At 53.2% G+C, this 19,534-nt stretch overlaps 1 long non-coding RNA gene across 1 annotated transcript in view; it reads left to right on the top strand.

Annotated features, from left to right (window-relative positions):
• The first annotated feature begins 398 nt into the window (after positions 1 to 398).
• Positions 399 to 19,534, top strand: part of LOC121160284 — an 85,386-nt gene continuing 66,250 nt past the window's right edge. Inside the window, exon 1 of the long non-coding RNA XR_005884527.1 lies at positions 399 to 437. This is a non-coding gene — a long non-coding RNA (uncharacterized LOC121160284). The remainder of the gene's footprint in view (positions 438 to 19,534) is intronic.

Raw genomic sequence — 19,534 nt, 5'->3', positions numbered from 1 at the left:
GAAGGGCGTCTCCGGGGACAGGGCTTCGGGAAGGGCCGCTCCGGGGAGAGGGCTTCGGGAAGGGCCGCTCCGGGCGCAGGGCGTCGGGAAGGGCCGCTCCGGGGAGAGGGCGTCGGGAAGGGCCGCTCCGGGGAGAGGGCGTCGGGAAGGGCCGCTCCGGGCGCAGGGCGTCGGGAAGGGCGTCTCCCGGCGCAGGGCGTCGTTGCGGCGAGGCGCTGGGCGTGTGGTGGCGGCGCGGCGCCAGGAGGGGGCGCGCTGGGACCCGTGTGTCACGTGTCAAGTTGTCTGTGTCCGCGCTGCCCTGCGGTTCCGCGTGGCCCCGAGCACAGGGCCTGTGAGAGGGCCGGCCCAGGCAGCGGGAGAGAGCGGCTCAGGCGCTCCTACTAAACGAGCCTCCCTCAGGCCTGCCCTCGGGGCACCTGCGGACAGCCGGCCAGGTGAGTGTGGGGCAGTGGAAGCTGGGAGACGCCTGAAGTGTGTGGGCCTGAAATCCGTGTCCGTGTGGCTATGACCCAGTGTGGGGCAGGTCCCCTCAGGGTCGGGGTGGGAGGTGGGGGCAGGTCCCTCAGGGTCAGGGGTGTCAGGTCCCTCAGGGTCAGGGGTGTCAGGTCCCTCAGGGCCGGGTGTGGGTGGCAGGTCCCCTCAGGGCCGGGGGTGGCAGGTCCCCTCAGGGTTGGGGGTGTCAGGTCCCTCAGGGCCGGGGGTGTCAGGTCCCTCAGGGTCGGGGTGTCAGGTCCCTCAGGGCTGGGGGTGTCAGGTCCCCTCAGGGCGGGGTGGGGGGTGGGGGCAGGTCCCTCAGGGTCGGGGGTGTCAGGTCCCTCAGGGCGGGGGTGTCAGGTCCCTCAGGGTCGGGGGTGGCAGGTCCCTCAGGGTCGGGGGTGTCAGGTCCCTCAGGGTCGGGGGTGTCAGGTCCCTCAGGGTCGGGGGTGGCAGGTCCCCTCAGGGCCGGGGGTGGCAGGTCCCCTCAGGGCCGGGGGTGGCAGGTCCCCTCCTCGGGGCGGGGTGGGGGGCGAGGGCAGGTCCCTCAGGGTCGGGGGTGTCAGGTCCCTCAGGGCGGGGGTGTCAGGTCCCTCAGGGTCGGGGGTGGCAGGTCCCTCAGGGTCGGGGGGGTCAGGTCCCTCAGGGTCGGGGGTGTCAGGTCCCTCAGGGTCGGGGGTGGCAGGTCCCTCAGGGCCGGGGGTGGCAGGTCCCCTCAGGGCCGGGGGTGGCAGGTCCCCTCCTCGGGGCGGGGGGGGGGGCGAGGGCAGGTCCCCTCAGGGCCGGGGGTGTCAGGTCCCTCAGGGCCGGGGGTGGCAGGTCCCTCAGGGCCGGGGGTGGCAGGTCCCCTCTTGGATGGAGGGTGGCCCTATAGCCTGAGGTTCTGTCAGGTACCAGCGTCTCTCTACACATGCTTCTGCTGAGCTGACTTCAGGGTGTTCTGGAAGTTTCTCTTTAGACAGGCTCCCCTGAGCTCCCAGAGAACCCTGATAGCCTGATGGCCGGGTGGCTCTCTAGGTTGGAGTTAGGAGAGAGGCTCACCCAGGCATGCAGGGCGGGCTGGAGCCCTGTGCACGGAATTCGGAGGAAAGTTCAGTGATGTGTGTGGTGGCCTGGGCAGAGCTCGGCGTGGTTTTCTGCAGCCCCTTCAGAATCCCCATCCTGAAGGACAGGCCTTGTGGTGTTTTATTTGCTTTTGTTGTTAAAGTTTGTCCTTCCGTAGGTAGACTCTCAGAGGCTGCTTCCTTCCTGGGATGTGCTAATTAGGCTTTTCAGTGTGCTTTATAGACTATATTTTTGTTTCCTGGGGTGAAATTTGCCCTTTAAAAGTGCACAGTTGACGGGTGTTTAGTATATTAATGGTGTGGTGTGACTCCCTGGTCCGGCTCCTTCAAAAGAAAAGACTCTGTGCTCTCCCCCGACCCCTTTGCTTCGGCCTGTGCATTGGCCTGTCCTGCAGGTTTCTCAGGAGGCAAATTGTAGAGAGCTCCCGGCCAGCCGGTGTGTCTGCTGCTTTCCTGCCCTGGACCTGCTCCAGGTGCATCGGTCCACACTACCGTGCCCGTTCTTAGGGCTGCTGATATGCCATTGCATGAGGATACTTCACAAAGTTTGTGGGAAATAATTTTAAAAATATCTATCCATTCACATAAGGGATCTGCAAATAATACTGAAGTTGGCCTTGTGGCTTGTGGCTAAAGCTACCATCTGCGGCAGTGGCATCCAGTATGGGTGTTGTTTTTGTCTCGATTGCTCTAACCCAGCACCTGGTTAATGTGCCTGGGAAAGCAGTGGAAAATGGCCCAGGTCCTTGATCCTCTGCACACACATGGGAGACCAGATGCAGCTTCTGGCTTCTAGCTTCCTCCTGGCCCAACCCTGGCCTTTGGGGCATGGCTCCCCTCTGTATATATCTCTTTTAAGTAAATAGATGAGTCTTTTAAGAATGATGAATAAACTATTTATGGGTTTCAAAAAACTTTTGTACTGAAGTTAATTTATGTATAATTCATTTGTCCATAAACTCTTGGAAGTCCCCTTGTCGTGTGTGTGTGTGTAAGATATTCTGTTTAATTCCTTCCTCCAGTGGTTAAACCCCTGCAGTGTTTCCATCTTCTGCTCCAGTGACCCGTGCTGCTCTAACCATTTGTGCACAAGGATATGTTGCAGTAGTTGTTTTCGTCACTTGTTGTTTCATTTTAGATTTTGTTTGAGAGGCAGAGATATTTTCTATGCGTAAATATACATATTATAATGTGAAAGAGCATGTTCCCACATAAGCTGGTTCACTCCTTGCAGGCCAGATGAAAGCTAGTGTTTTGAAGACGTCATCCAGTTGTCTCATGTGGGGGCAGGGACCATCTATTTGGGCCATCATCTGCTGCCTCCTGTTAGTAGGAACCTGGGCTCAAGAGCCATATTTAGGAAGGGAACTCTGGTAGTCCCATATGGGATGTGGGCTCCTAACTACTGGTCCAGACACTATCCCCGTAGTTTGTTCTTTTTAGATACACCACTTCATTGAGAAGAGGGAGTGTATTGTCTGCAAGAAACAAATTCCAAGTACTTACTGTGAATTCCAGGGGTAGTGAAAGACCCAGATTCTCCAACCTACTCCCCATCCTCGGGTATTGGGATGGTGGGCGGGGCTGGGTATGGCCTATCCCCTTTTCTCTCCCTTCCTCCCAGAAATGGGAAGAAGAAATAGAAAGCTTGGAAGCAATGTTCATACCTACTTCTCCCTAGCCCTAGATCCTTCCCACCCTGATTGACTATGTAAACATCATCTAAAATTAAAACAAAAACAAAACAAAACAGCTTGTGTTGGGAAGCCCAGTAACACCCTTCAGACCTCACCGTGGCTTCCCAGCGCCTGGAGAGCCATGGTTGTAGGGAGCAGGCAGGAAAGCCCAATGTGCAGAGCAGCCCAGGTTGCATGGGTGCTTCCCCTGGGGAAGTCAACATGTGCTGTCTGCTGCAGCCAGGAGCACAGTTCTAGAATGGTAAAGGTGTCACAGAGTGGTTGGACCCCAGCATAGGAGTTTGACAAGGATGTCACATCTGCTCAGCATCCCTGCAGAAATGATCCTAGGTTTTGCTGCTGATGGCTGCCGTGGTGGTAACAAGGTTGGCAGGAGGCGGCGATGTAACCCCCAGTGGCCAAGGACACCCCTGCTGCTGAGTGTGGGGTTTCTGCCTTAGGAGGAGAGGGCTGCAGAGCTCACCTGGTTCACACCCTGAGAACAGCCACTGAGGAGTGGGGCACTGCGGCTGCTGCCACCACCGGAGAGCAGAGTGAAGGGAGGGCTGAGTGGCCAGTTGTGCACGACAGGTGGTGGAGCAGGGCTCCCTGGCTGAGGAAGGGGCTCTGAGGGCTTCATGAGCACCATGGAAAGGAGGCCCAGGGCACAGGACAGCTCCCAGGAGGCAGCCAGCTCCGTGCTTCTCACCCTCAGCTTGTCCTTGACCTGATTAGTGTGAAAGAGCTGTTAGCAGAACCTCTAGTTACAGACTTGCACCCAAAGAGGAGTGAAGATCAACACACACACGGCCACTGTCACGGACTTCGGCCTGGGGTGACAATGACCATCTTCTGGAAGGAGAAGGTTGCACCAGGCCGGGAGACAGCAGCCTCTGTTTCCAGAACCCCAGGACCTGTGCTCCTGAAAGAGCCCATTTGGTACGGTCCATTTTCTAACCTGTCGGAGAACAGGCCGGTATTGGTCAGGACACGGCAAGCATGGGGCTCAGCAAGGCTGTGTGAAAACTGAGCTCAAGAAGGAGTAGCTGCAGGCTGAGCTCTCTTAGGCTCTTGGCAAATCAAAACAGATCGTTAAGTCACTCAGGTTCTTACTGCTTTGATAATAATACATGCCCATTATGGAGAACTTGCTAAAATATGGAAGCAATAATGGGAAAAATCAGTCATTTTTCACAATTAAGAAACAATCTGTTAACATTTTACCATTTTCCAATATTTTATCTATTCATATTTATTTTTTAGATAATCGGGGACTTAGCTTGATGTCCAGTTGGTTTCCTGCCTTTGGGGCTTTTCCTTAATGGGATCAGCATTCTGGTGCAGTGGGCTAGTCCACGTTGTGTAACACCTGTGTTCTATGTGAGCACGTTTTTCAGTCCCAGCTGCTTCCTCCCCAGTCCCACTCCCTGTTAATACACCCCAGAACGCAGTGCATGGGGGCCCTAGTGCTTGGGCTCCTGCACGCCCGTGGACTGTAGGGATCTCGGCTGTGGGATACCCACCCGGGGACCATTGTAAGGCGACGGTATCCTCGATGTTGAAGTACTGGAGACAGTTAAGGTGAACCGTCTGTTTATTAGCAACCAAGCAGAGGCATATATAAGGCGGGGCCAGAGGAAATAAGCCTCAGGGTAGTAGCAATATTTCTACTAGATATAATCATCATTATATATTATAAGCCTAGCTACGTCATGTACGTTGTCAGGTGGCACTGTGTAGCCTAACACAACCCACTGCTTCCTGGAGTTGTTTATTACAAGACTCTCACAAGTTTATCACATGATGGGTATGGGCTGGGGTGGGCAGGGGAGGAGGCAACCAAGTTACTGGAAAGTACCCAAATTACCAGAAGAGAGTGATGGGGAGGGAAATACCAGGGGGCCCTGACCTCTTGCCAACAGCCTGGGTCCACAGGGTTCTCAAGGCTTTCGCCAAAATCAGGGGGAGCCTCAAGTCTCTAGACATGCACTGAAACTGTGTTCCCACATAGGCTAAGTAAGCCGAGACTTAGCCTGGCACTTGCTCACCCACAGTGGGGAACCTGGGTGGAGTTCCTGCTTCTGGCTTTAGCCTCACCTAGTCCTGCCGTTACAGCTGCATTTGGGAAGTGAACCAGGAGGTGGAAGATCCCTCTGTCTGTCTCCGGCCTGTGTCTTCCCTCCCTCTCTGTAGTTTTTTCAAGTAAATTGGACAGGCGTTTATGTCTATTTCCATGTGCTCAAGGGCTATGCCGGTTTCTGCAGAGTGGCTATAATAATCCCAGCTGTGGTGGAGGAATAGCAGGGCCTAGAATTTTCCATCCATTTTACGTAGGCTATAACTTGGATTGAAACAAATCACTCCGTATTACTTAGTTCAGAGTTGACAATTTTCTGTGAACCCTTAGCATGATGGTGAGTCTGTGGGAAATGTTGGATGGCCTAGGCAACCTTTGTTGGAAAGGCCAATCAATTGTACTTGGCAAATCTGTACTCAAGATTAAAACTTGGGGCCCAGCGGCATGGCCTAGTGGCTAAAATCCTCACCTTGAGCGTGCCAGTATCCCATATGGGTGCTGATTCTAATCCCAGGAGCTCCCCTTCCCATCCAGCTCCCTGCCTGCGTGTGGGAGACCTGGAAAGAAGTTCCTGGCTCCTGGCTCTAAATCGGCACAGCACCAGCTGTTGCGCTCACTTGGGGAGTGAATCATTGGACAGAAGATCTTCCTCTCTGTCTTTCCTCCTCACTGTATATCTGACTTTGTAATAAAAAAAAAAAAATAATAAGTCTTTAAAAAGAAGTTTAAAAAATTTTTTTAAATTTATTCTTATTGATGAAAGGATATAGAGAAGTGAGACAGAAAGATCTTCCATCTGCTGGTTCACTCCCCAAGTGCCTGCACCAGCTGGAGCTGTGCCAATCTGAAGCCAGGAAGCAGGAGTCTCTCCCGGGTCTCCCCTACAGATGCAGGGTCCCAAGGCTTTCAGCCGTCTTCCACTGCTTTCCCAGGCACAAGCAGGGAGCTGGATGGGAAGCAGGGCCATAGGGACACGAATTGGTGCCCATATGGGATCCTGGGCGTGCAAGGCAAAGACTTTAGCCACTAGGTTACCACACCAGGCCCTCTTCTGTTGAGACCCCTCCCCCTTCTTCTTCCCCAGCACCTGTTCATCTTCCAGGGCTGCTATGAGCCCCACCCCCTCGTACAGCCTGTCCTCGCCTCAGCCTCTAGTCACAGCTTAGCCCTCTCTTCATTTCACTCTTTACTCGTGGACTGGTTTGGTTTGCTTTGTAACCTGAGTGCTCACCAGGCATAGTTAATAAGCTCTATGGGGGCCAGTGCAATGGTGCAGCAGGTTAATCCTCCATCTTAAGGTGCTGGTATCCCATACGGGTGTCAATTTTCTGTCCTGGGTGCTCCACTTGCAATCCAGATCCCTGCTAATGGCCTTGGAAAGAAATAGAGGACGGCGGAAATCCTTGGGATCCTATACCCCATGGGAAACCCAGGAGAAGCTCCTGACTCTAGTCAGCTGACCATTTCCGCCACTGGCGTCAACTAGCGGATGTAAAGAAGAGATCTTGTATCTCTCATTCTTCCTCTGTTGAAAAAAAATCAGCCTTTCAAATAAAAATAAATAAATCTTTAAAAACTGGCAGATAGGAGGTGCCTACGAATTCTTGTCTCACTGAGAATGAGGGTCCCTGTCCCCCTGTGTTGATTTGGGCAGTGTCTCTGGGATGCTTGATCTGGTGGAAACCAGCCTCCTGGAAGCCGTCTAATGGCTTGGGTACCACCTTCTGCAGAGATGGCGGGTACTGATCACCCAGTCCAGTGCCCTCACCAGCTGCAACTGCCCCAGCACATGCCATGTGGGGAGAGTGGAGGGCCCAGACAGGGGCCATGCTGCAGCTAAGCCACCCATCCCCAGACTGGACCTGCACTGGACCTCAGCCCAAATCTTGAACTGTAAAACCCCAAGATGAAACAGTATGACTGTTTCTGTGACCCCAGGGTTTTTGTAGTGAGATATCTATATCCTTAGTCTCTGTCTCTATCTCTGTCTCTATTTATGTCTCTGTCTCTATCTCTATCTCTATCTCTATCTCTGTCTCTGTCTCTATCTCTCTATCTCTGTCTCTGTCTCTATGTCTCTATCTCCGTCTATTTCTGTCTCTGTCTCTATCTCTCTATCTCTGTCTCTGACTCTATATCTCGGTCTCTGTCTCTGTCTCTATGTCTCTATCTCTGTCTATGTCTCTGTCTATCTCTGTCTGTATCTACATAAGATTTGTTGGAAAGGCAGAGAGGCAGAGGAGGAGTTCCCGTTGCTGGTTCACTTCCCCAGTGGCCATACTGGCTGGGGCTCCAGTCTCCCACATCTGGTCTCCCACAGCTGGAGTTGTCTTCCACTGTCTTCTGTGAAGTGTTCCCAGGGAGCTGGGAGTGGAATGAGTGCTCTGAAAGGACACAGCACCATTGCAAGTGACAGCTTCTCATACTGCGGAAGACCTCGGGGCCAGGGGCCGAGCCTGACTTCTTAAACATTGCAGGGCATTCGGGTCACCCATGGATCTTGCTGGAATGCAGAGGGTCTGGGACTCTGCATTGCCAGCTAACCTGCGACTGGTGCAGCCATGCCAGGGCCACTCTTGGAGTGGACGTCGACCAAGGTCACAGTGCCCTTAGGGAAACGTGTACGCTCTCAGGTTGTGAAGTGGCCTAAGTACTTGAGCAGCTTACCGGGTGGAGAGGCATTTGCTAAGTCGCTGAACTTTGGCTTTTTCTGAGTGTACTCTCCAGATCCCCTTCCATTCATGACAAATGTCTCTTCAGCTCCATTCTGCTGCCTCAGGATGTGAGGGCGGGCACAGCTTTGAGTCTAGAGCCCGGGGGATGTTTGTGCACTCAAGTCCGAGTCTGCTGACCTGTCTGACCCGTGTTGGTGATGTGGCCTAGACCCTTGGCAACTACACAGGGCCAATGTGGCTCTCCCTCCCTTGTCCCCCTCCGCCAGAGACTACAGATGACCTGGGGCACAGTTGTCTGCAGATTCAGTGCCCGTCATTGCCCTCACTGCTGCCTGTAGAAGCAGGTGTGATGAGCACGTCCGGTGGGAAGGCCATTGCACTCACTACAGCAAGTGTTAGTGCAGGGCCAGTCTTCTCTGGCCACTCGATGCCTGGAGTGGACGCTGTGATAACCTGAGGTCAGTTTTGAGCGTGCAGCCGTTAAGGGTTCCTCTTGCGTTGCGCACATTGGGTAAATGTGTTCAGGATTGAATTAGCAGACCTCCGGTTTTCAAAGTGATCTTTTATGGTAGATTAAAAAGCAATTTGCTAATTTATAGTTCATAGGAATTCCATGCCCTCTTTGAGTTTTGTAAATCAGTTCAGTGGTGATAAAGGTGGCTATAGTTCCGGGTGTTTCATCTGGGGGCAGCTGGTGTCACACACACCCTTGGTCCATAGTCATTGTCAGGAGTGCCTAGGTGCTCTGCGGAGTCCCTCCTGAGAGCCCCCATCCGTGGTCCCCACTTGGGAACCTTCAAGTGTCGGAAGGTGGGAGTCTCACTGATAGTCACGGGGGCATTTCCTACTCAATCGCTTGTCTTGCATCTACCCCCTTCATTGCGAGAGCGGTCAAGCCGAAAGATAGGCAGGACACGAAGTGACCGCTTACTGAGGGCCCCTCCTTACTCAGCAATTCAGAAGGCTGCTGCCCTGGACGCATGTTCCAAGTGCAATATCAGCGGCAGCTAGGGTTTGAATGTGCCCTTCAAAAAGCCTGTGTTGGAAACACAATGCCCAGGGCAGCCGGGTCAGGAAGTGGGGTCTGATGAGGGCTGGTGAAGCCATGATGAAGTCATGGACCTTTCCCCAGCACCACCAAACCCGGCTTGTTCTTGGGGGGTGAGGGTTCTCTCCCTCCCTCTCTCTGTTTGAGGTCCCTCTCGTCCTCTTGCCTTCCCACATGGGCTGGTGTGGGAAGTAGACCCTCCCCAGTGCCTTAATCTGGGATTTCCCAGCCTCCACATCTGTGAGCAATAGTTTTTCAATTTAAGATTTGTTTGTTTACTTATGTGAGTGGCCACCATTGTGGCATAGCAGGTTAAGTGGGTCTGACTCTCCTCTCTGTAACTCTGCCTTTCAAATAAATAAATCTTAAGAGGCAGTGGTACGTTTATGTGTGTTAGAGAGAGATTTTCCACCTGCTGATTTGTTCCCCAAATGGTGCCAGTGGCCAGGGCTGGCTCACGTGGAAACCACGAGCTTCATCTGGGTCTCCCAAGGAGGTGACCAGGGCCATCCTCTGCTCCGTTCCCGGGCACGTTGGCAGGGAACAGGATCTGAGTCAAGCCCTTGGGACCAGAAGCAGTGCTCGTGTGGGACGCTGGCCTCACGGGCAGCAGCCGGACACCCGTTTTTGTAGACCTGCATCTCTGGTATTTTGCTCAAGCAGCACAGGCTTGCTGAGACTTCACCCTGAAATAACCGCAGCAGGAAAGTTGGCTATGCCAGGGCAGCACTGGCTATGCCAGGGCAGTACGCTCACAGTCAGGTGCTTGAGTGCCCTGGCTCCTCACAGCTGTGGAGTTGGTGCTGTGATTAACACTGCATTTCACAAGGAAGGAAGCGGACACTTACATTAAGCAACTTTCCTGGGTCCCAGAAGTGGGACGGTCGAGATTTTGCACTCCAAACAGAAGTCCGGCACGAAGCTCGTGCTCATATCCACCGTGCTGCCGAGCTGGCATCCTCCACGGCCCTCTCCATGGGAGCCGGGTCCGTGTCGCCTGGTGGCCGGCGTTCTGGAAGGAGACATCTGGAGCTGCACTGGAGTGGGCCTAAGGCAGCAGCAGGGAGATGCTCGGGCACTTATTACAGTGTCCTCCTCGATTCAGCCTTGGGCCTGGCTGGCTAGTAGAGCTAACGGGCAGCAGCCCCTTGCTGGTTGCTATGCAAGCCAAGGAAACTGGGGCTGGGGTAGAGAGCTGTGACAGGGCTCCTGTCAGCTGCCTCGGGGTCTCCTCCATGGATGGCACGTGCATGGTGACTGGTGAGGCTGCCTGGAGGGGAGGCCTCAGGTGGGGGTTGCATGGGGTGGGTGCTCCTGCCCCGTGCAGCACCGCTCCCCAGAACAGCTGTGTGGTGACCTGCTCATGAAGATGACGCCTCCTCAGAAGTGAACACTGCCCCTCGCAGGTTTCCTGGGGCCTCGAAGAGTTGCCCAAATACAAATATTTTTTTATGCTAACGGTTGTTGCTTCACTGTGGTGGAGACAAAAGTAGTTGGAGACACAGCCGGCAGCCACACCTGTGTTTCACAAGCCAAGTGCCGTGCCTACCATGTCTAGCACATGCCTGTCAGCTCTCAGGATGCTCCTCTCCAGTCCTACAGTTTGTGGCACTTCACCTGGGTGGAGAGAGAGACCAGCAGCCCTGTCAGGCACTCAGTGGGCAGCACTGTGAGGGGCCCACGCACAGGCAGCCACCTTCCCTTTTTCTTAAAAAAAAAAAAAAAGATTTATTTATTTTTATTGGAAAGTCAGATACACAGAGAGGAGGAGAGACAGAAATGGGAGATCTCTGTCTGATGATTTACTCCCCAAGTGGCTGTAACAGCCAGGGCTGAGTCAGTCTGAAGCCAGGAGCCAGAAGCTTCTTCCGGGTCTCCCATGCACGTACAGGGTCCCAAGGCTTTGGACCATCCTAGACTGCTTTCCAGGCCACAAGCAGGGAGCTGGATGGGAAGCAGTGCCGCTGGGATTACAACCGGTGGCCACATAGAATCCTGACGAGTTCAAGGCAAAGACTTTAGCTGTTAGACTATCGCACCAGGCCCCTCCCTCTCTGATCTTTAGAACGAACAATTCCTGTTGAATGATCTTCAAGTTTGCTGACTCTGTCATCTTTATTCTAAACATGGGGTTTTTGTTTTAGGTATTTTGTTTTTCAAGATTAAAGTTCTATCTGATGCGATGGCTGAATTAGCTAGTCCTCTCTTGACTGCTACCAGACTCCCATATGGGTTCCAATTCTTGTCCCGCCCAGCTGCACTCTTCCCATCCAGCTCCTGCCTGTGGCCTGGGAAAGCAGCCGAGGACGGCTCAAAGCCTTGGGTCCCTGCACCTGCACGGGAGACCCATAAGAGGCTCCTAGCTTCTGGCTTCAGATCAGCTCAGCTCTGGCTGTTGCAGCCATTTAGGGAGAGAACCAGCAAATGAAAGATTGTTCTCTCTGTAAATGTGCCTTTTCAATAATAATAAATAAATAAATCTTTGTTAGGAGGTTCTATTTAATGGGTCCTTTTTAATGGGTGCTGTTTCTGTGCTAAGATTTTCCTCTGTGTTCCCTTGCATAGTTGTAAAGCTGTTTGAAACGACTTGTGCTAACACCAGTGTTTAGGCCATCTCTGCGTTGGCCGTCACTGATTTAATTGTCTCCCCAGTCTGGGTCACGTTTTTCCTAAGATAACTATTATGTATTCGGATCATAGCCTGGATGTCGAGTGGTACACTGGGAACATTCTGGATGCTGGCTTGTTCCTCTGAAAGTTGCTGTATTTTGTTGCTTTAAAAGATCTGCTTACTTGGGGCCCGGCGCGGTGGCGCAAGTGGTTAAAGATCCTCGCCTAGCACGCCCGGGATCCCATATGGGCGCCGGTTCTAATCCCGGCAGCCCCGCTTCCCGTCCAGCTCCCTGCCTGTGGCCTGGGAAGGCAGTCGAGGAAGGCCCAAAGCTTTGGGAACCTGCACCCGCGTGGGAGACTCCTGGCTTCGGATCGGCATAGTATCGGCCCGTTGCGCTCACTTGGGGAGTGAATCATCGGACGGAAGATCTTCCTCTCTGTCTCTCCTCTCTCTGTATATCCGCCTTTCCAATGAAAAAATAATAAAAATAAATCTTTAAAAAAAAAAAAAAAAAGATCTGCTTACTTGAAGCACAGCACGTCAGAAGCAGAGGATGATGGAGAAATCCTCCCTCTTTTTTTCTGGTTCCTTCCCAGAAGGTCATGCCTGCTAGGGTTGAATCAGGCCAAAGGCAGGAATGACAGGCTCTGTCTGGGTCTCCCACACACTTGGGCCGTCTTCTGCTGCCTTCCCTGGTATGTTAGCAGGGAGCCGACTCTGCAGAGTTGCCATACTGTGTGGGGTGCTGGTGTTGGAAGTGGCTGAAACTGGCTGCATCACGGCGCCGGCCCTGACCAGAATGGCCTTGGCGGGACAGCCGCTGGCAGCTCGCTCATCATTCACATCCTGTCAGGCACGCGGGGTGTGTAGGCGAGGAGTCCCGTGGCCATCAGGAATGTGGCCAAGTTCACTGGCAGAACCTGGTGCTCGCACTCTTGCTGGTGTTCTCTCGTGACACCTCCCCTTGAGGGTCCTGCTGCTGTAGCTGCTCTCAAGTCTTCCTCCTGATGTCCATGCCAAGAAGACCTGAGCTGGCCGAGATCTCCTGGGGGGAAAGCCGTCAAAACACACACAGGCTTCCCTGGCTGCCGCCACTCCAGGCTCTGTTTACACTGTTACCTTTTGGATACTTGGTCCAACAGGGCTTTCTCTGCCCTTTAGGCCACCCTCTGCTGCCTTTCCAGGCACATTAACAGGGAGTCAGTTTGCAAGTAAAGCAGTAGTACTCTAACTGGTACCCCACGTGGGTTGCCAGTTTTAAAGCTGAGGCTGCAGGCATCACATTGTGGAGATGCGTTCTGCTGCTGTCCTTTGTGAGTTCCTAACCTACGGAATCGTGACGCAGGAAGCCAGATCACTAGCAGTAAATTGCTATGTTCCACATGGACCGCAGTATTAGAGAATTCATGTTATTTTAAGCAACTGGAACATGTTTTTCAGGAGTGGCACAGCTGCCCAGGGCTTGCCTGTGTGTGGCCTCTGCTGCACCCTGGGATCCTGTTAGACATTTCGGGGGCCCTGGGCACCGAGACCCAGGGGCTGCGCCTCCTCCACCTCTTGACTTGTCTTCTGGCCAAGTTGGCTCTGCTGTCGCTGGTGGATGGACCGAGATGTGAGTTCAGTGAGCATGAGGAGCTGCCATTGAGTGAGCAAGCTGGTGCCAGGATCTGACTGGAGTGTCCCCTGTCTCATGGCCTGGTTGAGAGAACAGCTTCATTGGCTATTGGTTGATTTCTGGTAAGTTTGATCAATGATAAGTTAGATCAACTTTTGTCCAAAGTTGAGTCTTACAGAGAGAACTTGCTCCGCTTAGCCCTGGTCCTGTGGCCTTCAGAGTGTGCCCTGCTATGACACTCACTCGTAGCACAAGGAGGAAAACGGATTCCTTTCAGGGTTGCTGTCTCTTAACATCTCAAAGGAAAAACTTCCATTGAACACACGGACACCTTAGCAATAGAATAAATGGCTTGACATTTCTGAGGGCAAAATAGTCAATATAAAGAGAATTTTTGCGTTGAAAAATAAATCATTGACCTCGCTGTTTCTGGGTTCAATATCAGCTACTGGAATATGTCATTAATAAGCTTTCCCTCCTCCTTTCTCTTGATTAAGGCCAGGTCTGTCAGGGAGAAGAGGAGGCTGCCTCCCCCACAGCCCCAGCCTTGCATGCTGTGTCACCCACAGTGGCCTCTCATCTCTAGAAGCACTCTGAGGAGAGCTACAGTCTCTCTTTCAGCTGTTTCTTTTTTTCTTAAAAATGATTGATTTCTTTTTAAATAAAAATTTAAGGAAGGCAGGGTTAGAGATGGAGTGTGTGCTCTTCCATTCACTAGTTCACACCCGATGGCCGCTGTGCTCATCCAGTCCCCATCACTCTGCTTCCCAGCCCACTGCTGCCTCATCCCCGCGGGGCTCACTGGGGTGTTCCCTCCTTCCTGCATGCCAGCCAGCGGGGTGCTCATCCACTCCCCATCACTCTGCTTCCCAGCCCACTGCTGCCTCATCCCCGCGGGGCTCACTGGGGTGTTCCCTCCTTCCTGCATGCAAGCCAGCGGGGTGCTCATTCCCCATCACTCTGCTTCCCAGCCCACTGCTGCTGCCTCATCCCCGCGGGGCTCACTGGGTGTTCCCTCCTTCCTGCATGCCAGCCAGCGGGGTGCTCATCCACTCCCCATCACTCTGCTTCCCAGCCCACTGCTGCTGCCTCATCCCCACGGGGCTCACTGGGTGTTCCCTCCTTCCTGCATGCCAGCCAGCAGGGTGCTCATTCCCCTCACTCCGCTTTGGGCGTGGTGTCCTAGGGAAGGCTTGTCCACACCCCACCGCTGCATGGCAGGCTGGAGATCTTCCCAGATCCAAAGGCACCAAACTCCTCAGGCTTGTCTCCTCCCATCTGCTTTACTTCCTCTGCAGGAGACCCAGCTTCTCCCTGGAAGGAGGCGCTGCGGGGAGTAGGCCGAGGAGCCCTGTCAGACACCCTCCAAGGTCTCTTTTATCCTGGCTTCCTCCTGCAGGACCAGCCTCCTGCTCTGTCAAGTGAGCCCAGCAGGATGTAGATGCCCTGGAGGCCTTGGAAGATGCACAGCTCATTCCTAGGTGTCCGGGACTGCCAGAGTTTTGGATTGATGAAATGGGGGAAGAAGGAAACCAACATTTCAAATAGACAGTCCATGAGCTCCTTGTAGGGCTGCGTGAGCACTTTGTGGGGAGCTGCGTTTGGGCCCAGGGTCCTGCACGATGCCCAACTGCAGTCACCTGATTGTAAGAGATGGGGACGGGGAGGTCTCAGCAGATGCGGGGAAGCCACGGGGGACTCAGGGATCTTAGCTATGCAGAGTGGTGTTCCTGGCCAAGAGGAGATTAAGTGGGAGCTCATTAAAGCATAGGCAATTCAGGAGGGAGCCCAGAGGATAATTGTTTCAAGGCTGTTTGAGTTAGTGTCAGATAGAGAATAAGGGGTTAGTAACTTCAGCTCAGAGAGTGAATTTAGAAAGGTGTGTGTGTGTGTGTGTGTGTGAATCAAGAGTGGATGATATAAAACAAAGAGACAGGGATGATGAAAAAAGGGAGACATTGATTCTATTAAGGTGGAAACATACATTTTCCCAATTTGGCTCATTTGCATTAAACACTGAAGAGAACAGGTATATTTCATCAGCATTGTTAAAATATAAGAAATGTTTGAGTGGTTATTTGTTACTTCAAAGAAGCTGGCAGGGAAGTTGCTAGATTCAAAGAAAGAAACAAGGTGTTACAACTTCAGTAACAGCTTGGGTGTCCATAGAGCCTGTTGGTGGGCAGGCAGTTGCCGGGTCTGTGATGGGATCACAGAGGCTGCTCCTGGCTTGTACTTCCTGGTGAGCTCCAGGCTGCTGCATCACCGCATGCTGCTCTGCTGTGAGCCACCCGCCTCAGATGCCAGGCCAGGATGGGACTGTCGTTGGACCTTGGATTGTGACCGCCTCCCAAAACTGAGAGTGGAAAGTGGAAATGAACCCCCTTTCTCCCACACGTTTACGGTAGTAACCAAATACCACCATAAAAATAAGCATGGTTAAGCACTTTTGTCCTTTCTTTGCCTCCGAGTGGGACGGGTTTCTGGGCTGGAGTCTGTCATGATGTCATGGCGCTGCAGCAGCAGTAGCTCCTGCTGGAATCTGGTTTTGTTCATGCTGACTCATATCTGGACAGTGGCCTCCAGTGTGCCAGAGCCTGCTGACTCAAGTTGAGGTATGCTGAGAATGCTGACAGGTGGCCTGCCGGGGGCTGTGTCACAGCGACCTGGGGGGAGGGGGGTTGCGAAGCAGCCACTGCTAACGAGGCTCTACAGAAGGGGCAGTGGCTGCGTTCCAGGTGATGGACGGCTGTTTGCCAAATGCCACCATCTTTACCCTCACAGGACGAAGAGTAACAATGTGTGGGGGCCAGAGGTGTGTCGCGGAGCTGGAGGCAGGTAGGGGTTCAGAGGTGAGGTTGTGGAGCCCAAGCAGGTCACTCTGGACCTCAGTGTATGCACAGGGGCAACAAGAGTGACCACACTCCTGGGGCTTGAGTCAGGACCTCACATGCAGTACTGGGTGCAGTTGTGAGGTGCTGGTCAAGCTGTGGCCATGGTCTGGAGGCTGCAGACAGGAAGCAGATCTGACCGAGGGCTCGGCAGGTGCACGGCTGAGCAAGGGGCATTGCATCAGCTCTGTGTCAGATGGACGTGGCCATGGTTTCTGTCTTAGAGTGTATTAGTGAAGAGTGCTTGGCACAGCCTGTGGTCAGTGATAAACTGCTCAGCCTGGTCTGTCCTCCCTGTGTTCACACCACAGGACGATGAGCCCCTTCCCCCTGTACGTTCTCCATGTATGTCCTCCCTGTATGTCCGGCCATTCTCTGTGTATGCTACTAGTGAAGAGGGGAAAGCGTTCCGCCTGGGAAAGGGGCTGTTCCACCCAGATTGCATTGCCTTTGATGCAGTGACTGTCCTCAGAGGCGAGCATCTGGCATTGCTTGTTTTGCTCCTATAGGTTACAGTCCTGACACTTAGTATTTGGGTTGCATTATGTCAGGAGCCCGTGTCTGCTTCTCTCTGTTAACGCCTTTACAGCTCTGCAGTAGGTTCGGTGTTGTCAGCCTGAGCCATTGCACAGTTCCCCACAGCTCTTTCACCTGATGGTTTCAGCAGCCCTTGGAAATAGCCGTTTGCATTTACTGTGTCATTAAGAAGTTGTAAAATAATGATAGAATTCTGATGTTTCTTCTGTATCTGCTAGCTGCGGTTCTCTGACCACTGCTACTTGTACAGTCGGAACAGAACAGGCAGGTCGAACATTTGGTGCTTTCACTGCCCAATTTCCTGGACACCTTCCCATCCATCCCCCAGGTCCTCATCTTTGTGCCTGTTGTGCTTGTGTTTCGGTGCGTTTGTGATGCTTGGACACTTTACGTTGGTTCCTGGGCCTTTGGAAAAGACCTTGGTTGTCTTTGAAGCCTTTCTTGTCTCCTGCTTTCCAGGGTGTTCCAGAGACACCTTGTATAACCACTTCTGCAAGGAACACTGATTCCTTCTGGTAGGAAATTGAGATTTATGACCATAGTCTGGGCACCAGCCTGCCCATTGCTAAGGATGGCCGTTGCTCCGGGTTTACATGCTTACTAGCAACCGCAGAGGCTCCAGGAGGCAGCTGCCCCAATAGCTAAATTGATCTTATTGTTGTGGTGAAAAGATCTTGAATATTGCCAGAGTATCTGAAAATTACCTTCCTTTCACTAAACTGGAAGTAAGATCATGACACGTTATAAGGAATTAGAAGGGGACTGACAGAAGTAGAGGACAAACTGTATTGGGAATATAGGGTCAGGGCAAGGTGGGAGATAGTGGGGAAGGCGGGGCTAGAATGCTCTGCTGATTCTGTCAGCCAGGACAGTGCCAGAAATAAAGGACAAGCTGGACTGGGGACGTAGGGTCAGGGTGAGGTGAGCTAGGTCATAGTACCTGCCCATGGGTGCCAGAGCAGGGGGTGGGCCATATCAGGCTGGGCTGTGGCACCTACTAGTTTATGCTGCGAAGCTAAGTCAGGCTGAACCACAGAACTCACTTGACAAGAACCTACCCTACACTTGCTGGGGCTGAGGCTGGGAGGAAGTCAGTCTGGGCTAGGCTGCAGCACCCGCCAGGACATGAAGAGGCCTGGACTGAATGCACCTGCTGGCATTCATGAGATCCAGGGTTTGAAGTGGGTAACTCTCCTTCTAGGCCATAGGCTCTCTGGGGAGCAGGAAAGATGGGGCTGTGTGTGGACTAGGCTGGGCAAAACTACAGCACCCATTGGCATGTGTGTGGAATAGGTGAAGGGGTGTGCCACATTAGGGGTGTGCCACATTCTGACTTGCAAGAGTCTGAATGGGTGCAAAACAGGCTGGGCTAGTCTGTGGCACCCGCTGGTTCCCGTGAGAGCCAGGGCTGAGAGTAAGCCAGGCTGGGCTAGGCTGCAACATCTGCTGGTGAAGGCCAAGACTGGGACAGGCCAAGCCAGACTGGCCTGTAGCACCCACTGGTGCATATAAGACCTAGGACAAAGGTGGGACTGGTAGAGGAACTTCAGGGATGCTCCTGCTTCTACTGGTGAGCACGAGAGCTGGGACTGGAGGTGGACCATCTGGGCAGGATTGTAGCGCTGGGGCCAGCATGTGGGCTGGAGTGTGGGTGTGGGCCAGGCTGGGATAGGCTGCCATATCTGCTGGTGCACACGGAGCCAGAATGCATGCAGGCCTGCTGGGGTTGGCCACAACACCCATTGGCAAATGCTTGGACTGGGTGCAAGTCATGTCAGGCTGGATTCAGTAGCTCTGGCAAGCAGAAGATCCAGGGTTGGGAGGCCCCAGGGATGTGTGGACATGTGGCTCCACTGCTCCTGGCTCTGTAGGAGGATGGCAGGGTCACAGGGCAGCTCTCTGGGTTTTGAGGACCATCCATAGAGAGACTGCCCCATTTTGCTTTCCCAGCCGCTAAGCATTGACACATTCTTGACCTTGCTATTAGCCACATTTCAAGCTAGAGCCATCCTGGTGAACATGAAGTGCGTGTCTCACTGAGTCTGATTTGTTTCCCTGTTGCTGATGATGAATATCCATTCACCTGTGCTTCAGCCATCTACTTATTCTCTTTTATTTAAAGATTTATTTATTTTTATTGCAAAATCAGATAGAGAGAGAGGAAGAGAGAGAGAAGATCTTCTGTCCAGTGATTTATTCCCCAGTGGCCGCAATGACCGGAGCTGCACTGATCTGAAGCCAGGAGCTAGGAACTTCCTCCAGGTCTCCTACGCAGGTGCAGGGTCCCAAGCTTTGGGCCGTCCTCGACTGCTTTCCCAAGCCACAGGCAGGGAGCTGGATGGAAGGTTGAGCAGCCAGGATACGAACAGTGCTGATGTAAGATCCCAGCACATGCAAGGCAAGGACTTTAGCCACTAGGCTACTGCGCCAGGCCCTGTTTAAACCTCTCTCCCCATGGGCTCCATGGTGAATGTTGGTGTTACTCTGAGTTCAGTCTTCTGCTGACAGTCACCCTGATGCCTGCTTCTGCCTTAGCTCACGCTTCCACTCAAAAGAGGTTTAGAAAGCTCCTTAAAGGAAATACATCCCGTGTCCATCCACAACTAAGCCTGCAAGACCACTGGTGTCAGGAAGAGCCGCGTCCTTACAGGGCTCAGGACACTAAAGGTGGAAGCAGGAGGTCGGAGAATGTGAGAATGGAAAATCCATGTGTCATAGAACAGACATGGCACACCAGGGTCGGGGCATTGCTGGGGACCAGGGGGTGGGGGCATTACTCTGCCTTAGGTGAAAGGCAGGAATGTTTAAGCTGAGGCCTCAGGGATAAGAAACAGCAAACTAAGCTGAGGAGCGTGCTTTG

This window comes from Ochotona curzoniae, unplaced genomic scaffold, assembly GCF_017591425.1.
Source record: "Ochotona curzoniae isolate NIBS_2020 unplaced genomic scaffold, NIBS_Ocur_1.0 contig_4501, whole genome shotgun sequence".
Lineage (NCBI taxonomy): Eukaryota > Metazoa > Chordata > Mammalia > Lagomorpha > Ochotonidae > Ochotona > Ochotona curzoniae.
This window is presented reverse-complemented; position numbering and strand designations above follow the sequence as displayed.